Source organism: Cololabis saira, chromosome 13, assembly GCF_033807715.1.
Source record: "Cololabis saira isolate AMF1-May2022 chromosome 13, fColSai1.1, whole genome shotgun sequence".
Taxonomy (NCBI): Eukaryota; Metazoa; Chordata; class Actinopteri; order Beloniformes; family Belonidae; genus Cololabis; species Cololabis saira.
This window is the reverse complement of record NC_084599.1, coordinates 14,976,247-14,985,506: the sequence shown is the minus strand read 5'-3', so window position 1 is coordinate 14,985,506 and position 9,260 is coordinate 14,976,247. Positions and strand designations below refer to the sequence as shown.

The window sequence follows — 9,260 nt, the reverse complement described above, 5'->3', positions numbered from 1 at the left end:
ACCCCAAGGTAGGTGATCACTGGAAGTAGTGGAATGTTTTGATCAGAGAAGGTGATACTGGTTATGGTGGAAATGCCGACCTGGTGCGGAGTACCAACTAGGATGGCCTCAGTCTTGGAGCTGTTTAGCTGAAGAAAGTTTTGCTCCATCCATGCTTTTATCTCCTCCAGGCAGGTGTTGAGAGTGGAAGAGTTGGTTAGAGCCAGTTTTTAAATACAGTTGTGTGTCGTCTGCATAGCAGTGGAATGACAGTCCATGCCTGCTGATTACATGACCAAGGGGGAGCAGGTATATTGCAAACAGAGATGGTCCTAATACTGAGCCCTGGGGAACCCCACAGGTGACCATGTGGGCCTCTGATGTGACTTTCCCCAGGGCAACATGCTCGGTTCTTCCAGTCAGATAGGAGGAGAACCAGTTGTAGGCAGAGTTGGAGAGGCCAATGGTGGTGTGAAGACGCTGCAGCAGAATATTGTGGTCAACGGTGTCAAAGGCGGCGGACAGATCCAGGTGAATGAGAAGGGATGGGGAGCTGGCATCAGCTGTCAAAAGACTATATAAACTGTCAAATATAAAAAAGAAACAAAAGCAAAATGCAATATAGAGTAAAAAAACAATGAATTTAACAATGGACATAAGGACTCAAGTGCATAAGTCCACACTAAACAAAAATACAACGCAGCATCCCGCATCTGGGACTTCTAACGTTTTAGGTGGAAGTCCATAAAACAGTTCCTTGTAGAGGTTAAACAGAGAGACACATTGCATTTGCTGCAGAACACAGGTGTCTTCACCTTTCTTCCCTGGACCTTACACTGAACACAGACTCTCCGAGATTCACTTGCTGTCCCCCCGTAGTACATTGGCAGGCAGATGGTGCTGGGGGTGGGCTGGGGGGCAAAAGCGAAAGCTATGGCTTTACTCTCCTCAATTAGCTGTTTCATCAAGATTTCCCTGAATCGTTTCTGTGTCATGGGAGTTTGTCCCCTACCGATGGCCAGCTGCTTGAGGAGGATGAATGAATTTACAACGGCGATGTCGATAAAATGGTAAAAAAATGTCTTATACCATTTCATCGTCTTCCCATGCACACAGTAGTACTGGATGAGGGCATCAAAAGAGTCTGCTCCGCCCATGTACATGTTGTAATCCCTCACAGGATCAGGAACATTTACGTTCTTGACTTGCCACTGTCCTTTGTCCTTCACCCTCCTTTGTATGGTGTGTCCAGTGAAGGCCTTGTGGAAAGAGCTGCACACAGTTACTACCTCAGCGTCTTTCCATTTGACAAACAGGAGGTTGTCTTTCCGTAACCACCTCATGTCTCCCCTCTCAGCTTTCTTTGACAAATCATTTAAAGTTGTTTTTGGACATCCAATGCGTGTCCGTCTTATGGTGCCACAGGCTAGTGTGTTATGGACAGAGAGCTTCTGGAAAAGTGCAGAGCTGGAATAAAAGTTACTTACATAAAGATGATAACCTTCTCCAAGCAGGTGGAATTGCATCAAGTCCATTACAGAGGTGTAACTGAGGCCCTCACCCTGAACATTTGTTGTTTTTCCTGGGTAGATAAAAAAGTTCCAAGTATATCCAGTTTGGGAATCTGCTAAGACAAAGAGTTTGTACCCAAACCTGGTTGGCTTGTCCCTCATAAACTGCCTGAAACCCATTTTGGCTTTACTCGCCACCATCCTCTCATAAATTGTAATTTCCCTTCCTGGTTGGTACAGTGAATTGCAGGAATCAACAATTTGACTGTAAAGTGGCTTTATCTTTATGAGCCGGTCATAGGCTGCTGTTGCTTTTCTTCTTTTATTCTCTTCATCTTCTTTTATGCTGCACAGATGAAGAGACCAGAAAATGTTCTCAAACCTGTCTCTGGCCATATGGCTCCGAGGAAAGCAAAAGTTGTACGGCCACTCTCTACGCCACATATCAGATCTTCCATGCACCGGGACCATCCCAGCAAAAATGATGATTGCCAAAAATACATGCATTTCTTGTACTGAGAGGGGAGCCCATTTAAATTTCATTCCTGCTGCTTTTCTTCTTTTCGCATTGGCATTTGTATTGTTTATCATATTGTGCAAAACACTGGAGGTGAAAAAAAGTTTGAACAGGCTCAGTGGTGACCATGCAGTTGTGGTGTCGATTCTGGGCCCTACTGGATGTTTTGGCTTGAATTCGGGTGATGGCGGCTCCACATCTGGCTCGTCTGCATTATGCCACCTTTCCAGTGAATCAGATTCAGATAAAGCCAGTTTGGGGTGTTTTCTTGCAACTTCACGTCCTCTCTTCCGGGCCCTTTTGGGATGTATTGATGGACCTAGGACGGGGGATGGAGACCTTTGTCCTGGGATGGAGTCTCCCTGTGAAAGGCGTGTCGCTGGTCTTGAGGTGGATGTCTTTCTGTCCATTTGCCATCGAGGTGGCACAAACTCATCATCTTCACTATGGAAACAGAGAACAGATTAACAACTCAGTTTGAATTGGTTCATGAAAATAACTTGCCCAAAAATCTACTGCCTAAAAAAATTGAGAACATTCTTCTGAAATGTGCTGCTGTCTGAAACTAAAAAAAAAACAGCTGAATACACAAACCTTGAAGGAGGAGATGATTCAGCTCGAGGCTGGGCAGCTGCTGTACCTGATGGCTGGACCACAGCAGGGGTCTCCTCTTTGTCACCGGCTTCTTGGCTATGATTTTATTTTATTTTATTTTTATTTTATAAATGTAAAAAACAACAATTCAAGACATGAATTCAACAATAAAATTAGTTACATAATTGGTATGATAAAATACATTATCAGTTATTCACACAGCTGACGAACAGAACATATTTTACATGTACACCATCTCATGATGTAAAAAAACGGTACAAGAAACTTCTATACTATCAAATAAACTAGATAAACTATACTGCAGCCATTCAAAATACAGGAAACACGCGTACTCACTCATAAACGGGGTCAATGTTGGATAAAAAGTATTCCTCCTCCTCTGAGTCGTAGTTAGCATTAGAATCGCTGCTGTCTTCGGAACTTGATACTTCCACATCACTATCCCCCACTACTTCCTCCAGAACTTCTAAGAAGGCGTATTTGTTTTTCTGAGATTTGTTGGACATCCTGGCAACTTTTAGTCTCCGTTGTCAATGTAAAATATCAATCCAAAGATCACTCTCTGTGCTGGTCTCTCTCCAGCATGTCCACGTGTGCGTCTCTGAGCCAAGATGGCCGCCGCGCTCCAGGCCCACAGGTAGAGCTTGATGGACGAAGTCTCGTTCACGTCTTATATCTCGTTTAAAAGCTCGCGATATCTCAACAAATTTTGAAGTCAACAAAGTGGCCGCGAAAAAAAAACGTGAATTCTGGTCAAAGAATTATGTGGATAGCCTGAAAATGACAACGAAACGGCAAGGAAATGAAATAGTATACTGCTTTTGGTCAAAATAGTTTTGAGATTTGCTGACGTACTGTGTGATCTAATGTGCGGGCTGTGAAATGTGAAATGTGAGTTTTGGCTTGTTTGTTTTGAGATTGGCATGAAGTGGTCAGCCCAGAAAGGATTATGTTCGGTATCATCTGAAAGTGTAGTTTTTATAGTTTCATATGATACCCACTACGTTGGGGTGGAGAAAATTGATCTTGCATTCTGTTGCGTTTTGTTGCGGGTGTTGCTGGTGTTGGGGGCGCCATCATTGTTGCAGTATTTTGAAGTTGTTATAAATCAAATACTTTGATTTATAAGTTGAAAGAAAATACCCTGACATTTCTTGAGTAACTTTTCCACACATGAACTGGCGGTACAGCTGGCGGATCCCGGTACCGGTACCGTCGGGGGGAACAGGTTAGAAACATTGGGCCTTTCTCAATGTCCAAGAACACAAGTATAGACTTGTGTTCTTGGAGAGTACGTTCTTGCAAGTCGTTCTTGGAAGAATGAACTCGCAAGAACACGAGCACACGAACAGTTTGAGACGATGCGTTCTTGCTGGTATTGCGCAATACCCGAGGCAGCCTGCTGGGCTTTATCATCCAAAATAATGGTTGGTTTTGCGATATGTACACATTATATATAACACACACACACACACACACACACACACACACACACACACACACACACACACACACACACGTATATATATATATATATATATATATATATATATATATATATATATATATATATATATATATATATATAGGCCTATATATATATATATATATATATATATATATATATATATATATATATATATATATATATAAATAAAACAGTCAATATACAATACTCTGATGCGCTGATGTAGGCTGCCACAAGTGTATACTAACAATGTAATGCCTATTTTTAATAAAGCAGCAACAATATCCTTTCATAGTACATGTTATTTATTCTAATTTGTTTAGTTTAAGTGCTTTTAAGTCTCACGAGCCTGTACATCACGACGCAACGGCGGGGGGGAAAAAACCCGGTAAAGGTTATTGTTTGTGGATCGCGTTATTTAATAGTATTTAAGAGAGCAAATTGAATTGCATTGTTGGCAAATATGGAGCGGCAACCATATCAGCTATCGTCGCCGTCGGCAGCTTCACTGGGAGCAGAAGAGGAGGCTGCTGAGCTGAGGAGTCTGGAGCTGAGAAGAGCCAGGAGGAGGAGGACTCTGGAAAGACGTCGCGCTATCCTAGCGTCTCTGGCTTTGTAAGTTATCTCACAAAGTTTCCCTAAAGCAGCACTTTGTTTTCCATGATTATTAAAGTTAACGAAATGATTATGATACAGTTTAGAAACATTAAGGTATGAAACCTGATTAACAGGATCCTCCCCGAACTGTGTAATAGTGATGCTTTAGATCCACCCATTTCATTCATACATTTCCAACCCTCAATCCAACTTGACATCTGACATTTGATAGTGTTGATGCCCCAGCACCACCTTATGGTGAAATCGTGCAATATTAGCCTTTGTCTCTGGCTATGTAAGTTATTATCTTATAAAGATAACTTAAGATATCAGATTGGTTTTATCTGCAAATGTGTCTGGACTAAAATATTTGTCTTTATACATCTGTACATATTTTAAATGAAATATAAATAACCAGAGAAGTTGGAAGTTTTATAATAGAAGCAATAGGAATAGATGATACATAACGTTTAATGAGACATTTACATTACATAATATTAAATACATCTACTGTAGGTGAAATAATCATGAACAAACAGTAAACAGTTAAAGACGAATAAATAAATGAATATTGGGATGTTAATTGATAATTAATAAATAAGTTGAATAGATATTGAATATATATATTTCTTTTTTTTTTTTTTAAACAGGATCAAAATCCTCGGAGGTACGTGCAAATAAACAACCATGTGCCGATCCTCAGCACGTTCTTCTCTGAGGCCGACCTGAAACCAGATTTTAGACTCCAGAGATCCATCAACGTGCTGGTCCAGATGTTGCCTCGGCAACAGCCACATGGATGGAGCCATGACATGGAGGTGGCTGTGTCTCTGTGCTGGCTGGCATGAAGGCACCTCCTACAGAGTGTCAGCAGACTCTTCACCATACACGGAGCCACAGTTGGCAGAATAGTCCACAGTGTAGTGGAGGAGATGATGGCCATCCATTTCCCCAAGCCAGGAGAGATGGAGGAGGTGGGGGCTCCACTGTACGGCTGGTGGCATAGATGGTGCCATGTCAGAATCCTCCCACCTGCTGAACCACAAAAGAAGTGCTATTTGAACCGCAAGCTCTTCCCTTCGGTGTGAAGGAGTTGTAGAAGGAGTCCCTCTACCCACCAGCTGCTGCTTCCTCCTTGGAGACGGGGGTACCCTTGCCTGCAGCATCCTGTGACCCTCATGACCCCATACCACCATCCTGTAGCAAGTAAGAAAAAACACAGAATAAATATTACAATATTATTTATTACAGTTGTTACTTTGCATTTGCATTTCTGGATTTCCCTCGGGATCACTGAAGTTTCTATCTATCCATTTGAAACCCTACATGTATTTTATGTTACCTGTATTTTAATCAACAGGCCAAGTTGAAGCAGATTCAACAGGCACCTTGCCAAGGCCAGGAACGTGATTGAGCGGAACCTTCGGGTGCTCAAAACCCGCTGGAGTGCCATCTTCCTCCGGGCTTTGGAGATCCGGCCTCTATTTGCCCCCAAAGTGATTGTTGCTTGCTGCACAATCTCTGTCTGCTGACAGGAGACATCCAGGATCTGTGATGTTACATTGTTATAAATATTGTTTTGTTGACTAATTCAAAAATATTGTGCATATAGTTAAATGTCCAATGAACACTGTTAAATTAGTTATTACAATCATTATTATAATCATTATATAAGCTGAATTATCTATGATGAAAAGTTATCAATTTGTTTTGTTGATTAATGAAAAATTATTATTATATGGCTACTAACTTTTATTTATTTTTTACATACCTCATACAATGGCAATGAAAATTGAAAAAATGCCTCTATTAATCACCAGCTATTTTAGTTATAAAGAATCATGCCAAATTGAATGTCTGTCTCCAAGTTAAGTCAAAAAGTGTTCTATGTAACAGATGTCATTTTCAGAAGAATTCTTTGCTCTGACCACCATTATAAGCTTTGATGCCTCACCTGAAGTTAACTATAACCCTAGGCTGAGTACAACTAACCAGTACTCGAGATGAGGGGGGATGGCATCTTGTCATTTCATCAATGAATGTGGTTTTACTGCTATTTCAACATTCAGAATCATCACCAGAAAAATAACACCTGAAAAATAACTTATTTGACAATTTTAACCTGTTTTAAGTAAATTTTCCCTTGAAATAAGTGGAAAAATCTGCCAGTGTCACTGTCCCACATTATGTTAATTACAAGCAAAAAAATCTTGTTCTCTAGCTTACAGAAGGCTGCATTTAACTGCTGCTATGTCATTCCTGCAGTATTTCTGCAGGTGTTTTGGTCACTGCTATTATTTGTAATATATTATATTATTTGTAATCAGCACTAATTATCTGTCCCCATATGATAAAATCCACCATCCCCCCCTGATTTTTTTTTTTACGACTCGAGTACTGCAACTAACGTTACTTAAAGTTACTCTCAGAAATCAATGTAATGAAAGAATAACAGTGTTACAAATAGTAATAAAAAAATATCTTACAGTTGTGGGTCTGCCTGCCTTCTGCCATCATGTAACTGTGGGGAAAAGCAGACCGGTGTGTGAGCATTAGACTGGCCGACTGCAGAGCGATCTCGCCCCGCAGGCGCTGCCTGCAGGAGAGCCCCTTTATGGAGCTTCTCATCTCCCAAAATGTAGGAGCAAATGTTTGAATCGCCATCAATTTTCGTAAAACTGCCGATATTTGAAATCTACACAGTTGTAAAGTGAATTCAGAATTGAATTAAGTAATGAAATAGCATACGAAAATTGTAAACAACTTACAGCTTTTGTCCGCCGGTTCCCCGCTGTTCGCCGACTGCCGAAATGCATGCTGGGATACTTGTGTTGAGAAGTTCACACAAGTTACCGACCGATGCATCCTCGGTAAAAGGGGCGTGTCAAGAACACTTCCGGGAATTTTATCCGTTCTTGGCGAAATGCGAACTTGTGTATTGGGACAGTACTTGGGCGGCGACTGATGACGTTTCACAAGGACACAAGAACACAAGAACGGACAAGAACCATGGATGTATTATATAACTGGATACAGGATCGAAAATGGCCGCCCATTCATTTCAATGGAGTTTGCTCACCCAGCGCATCCGCCGAAAAAATTTCTGACTTCCTGGTTTACTTCCTGGTACACGGGCCCATAGAGCATGCGCAGTTGAGTCACCTCCCATGATGCTCTGGGGCCTCCCATCATGCCCCGGGGCAATGTGAACGAGCGCTGCGCGCTCTGGACAAGCGCTGCGCGCTCATGAGTCCTTCAGACCGGTAATGATAGATGTACACAATGAAATTAGGGATTTATAGGGCAAATCAACCGATGCTGTTCTCAAAGTCATGGTTATAGACTATACATGGTTCATTTGTGTGTTTTTTTTAATTAAAGATAAAACGAGTCATTTTTATTTAAGATGAGACACCCCAGGTTAATAGGCTAAAATAGGGTAAAAATGTAAATAGCAGGTATCACCATGAAACTTCCCAAGTTTATTACTTACATTAAGACAAATATTTTTTGTATTACAAGTTTTGTCAAGTATTATGTTTAAATATGTCAAATATTATGTTTAAATGTGGTTAATTTACTGCGTTACACAGAGGCTACGCCGTAGGCTCCGCGGCTCCGCGCACCCTACGGCGTAGGAGCCGCGGAGCCGCGGAGCCGCGGAGCCGCGGACTGCCCACTGCCCACTGCCCACTGCCCTGCGGGCACTGCCCGGCTTCGCAGTGCCCGCGGAGCTGCGGAGGTGCAGCTTCCCTGGGAGCACTGTCATAAAATAAGCTGAGGATTAAGGGTTAAGATGATGTTAAACACATGACATCTAAAACTCCACGGCACCGTCGCAACAACTACGACACATCTCTCTCCCTGCACGTTTGCTCAAACCTGATGGAGGTCAGTTTTATTGTGAGGTGGGGATCTCACGCCACAAGCTCATTTTGTTAATATTGACCCTCATTTAGTCCCGTGCAGGGCGCTGCCTCCAAATGAAAGAGCAACAGAAGAATACATATTTGAAGTGGGTTAGGTGTGTGTGTGCAGGAGGATCTCAGTGGAAACACCCACACCTGCGCCTCCGCGGAGCCGCAGATGATCTACAGGATCATTAGAATGCTTATGAATGTGGTCGAAAACGCAGATCTTCGGTTATGTGTGGATGCAAATGTTTTTATAAACGGAGGGGGGGAAATATTCGTTTTTAAAAATACCCGGCTACGTGTGGACAGGGTCTTAGACTTGTGTTATTCCTGCCTGATATCTTATTTTCACAAACCATACACCGTTGGCTACAACGGAAATGTTTAAGTACAAGGATGACAAACCATTATTATTCTTGCTATTAAACATTTCTGTTTGGTGCAAATTGGCAATGCAATGTGTTTCTGAGTGATTATTCCGCCGAACGGCTTAGTTTCAGCCATCCTCGTTCCCGAGACACACACGACCGCGCTTTGCGAGTGCACGGCACAGCCGTGACGTCACGCCCAGAAAGAGACTTTTCTTTGACTTTTCTGGCCGTTATAAAACATTTTTGACGGATATAAAGTCCATGACTTAAAAATATAGAATACAAAGA

At 41.9% G+C, this 9,260-nt stretch overlaps 1 long non-coding RNA gene across 3 annotated transcripts; it reads right to left on the bottom strand.

Moving 5' to 3' along the window:
• Positions 1–5,221: 5,221 nt before the first annotated feature.
• Positions 5,222–7,643, bottom strand: LOC133458224 (uncharacterized). Of its 3 annotated transcripts, XR_009783930.1 has the most exons (5): positions 7,456–7,643; positions 7,174–7,208; positions 6,030–6,236; positions 5,806–5,884; positions 5,222–5,722 (listed from the first exon to the last, which is right to left on the bottom strand). It is a non-coding gene; the product is annotated as an uncharacterized LOC133458224 (long non-coding RNA). The 3 variants fall into 3 exon arrangements; XR_009783929.1 differs by having other exon boundaries at positions 5,222–5,884; XR_009783931.1 differs by having other exon boundaries at positions 5,222–5,884; positions 6,030–6,215.
• Between the last annotated feature and the right edge of the window lie 1,617 nt (positions 7,644–9,260).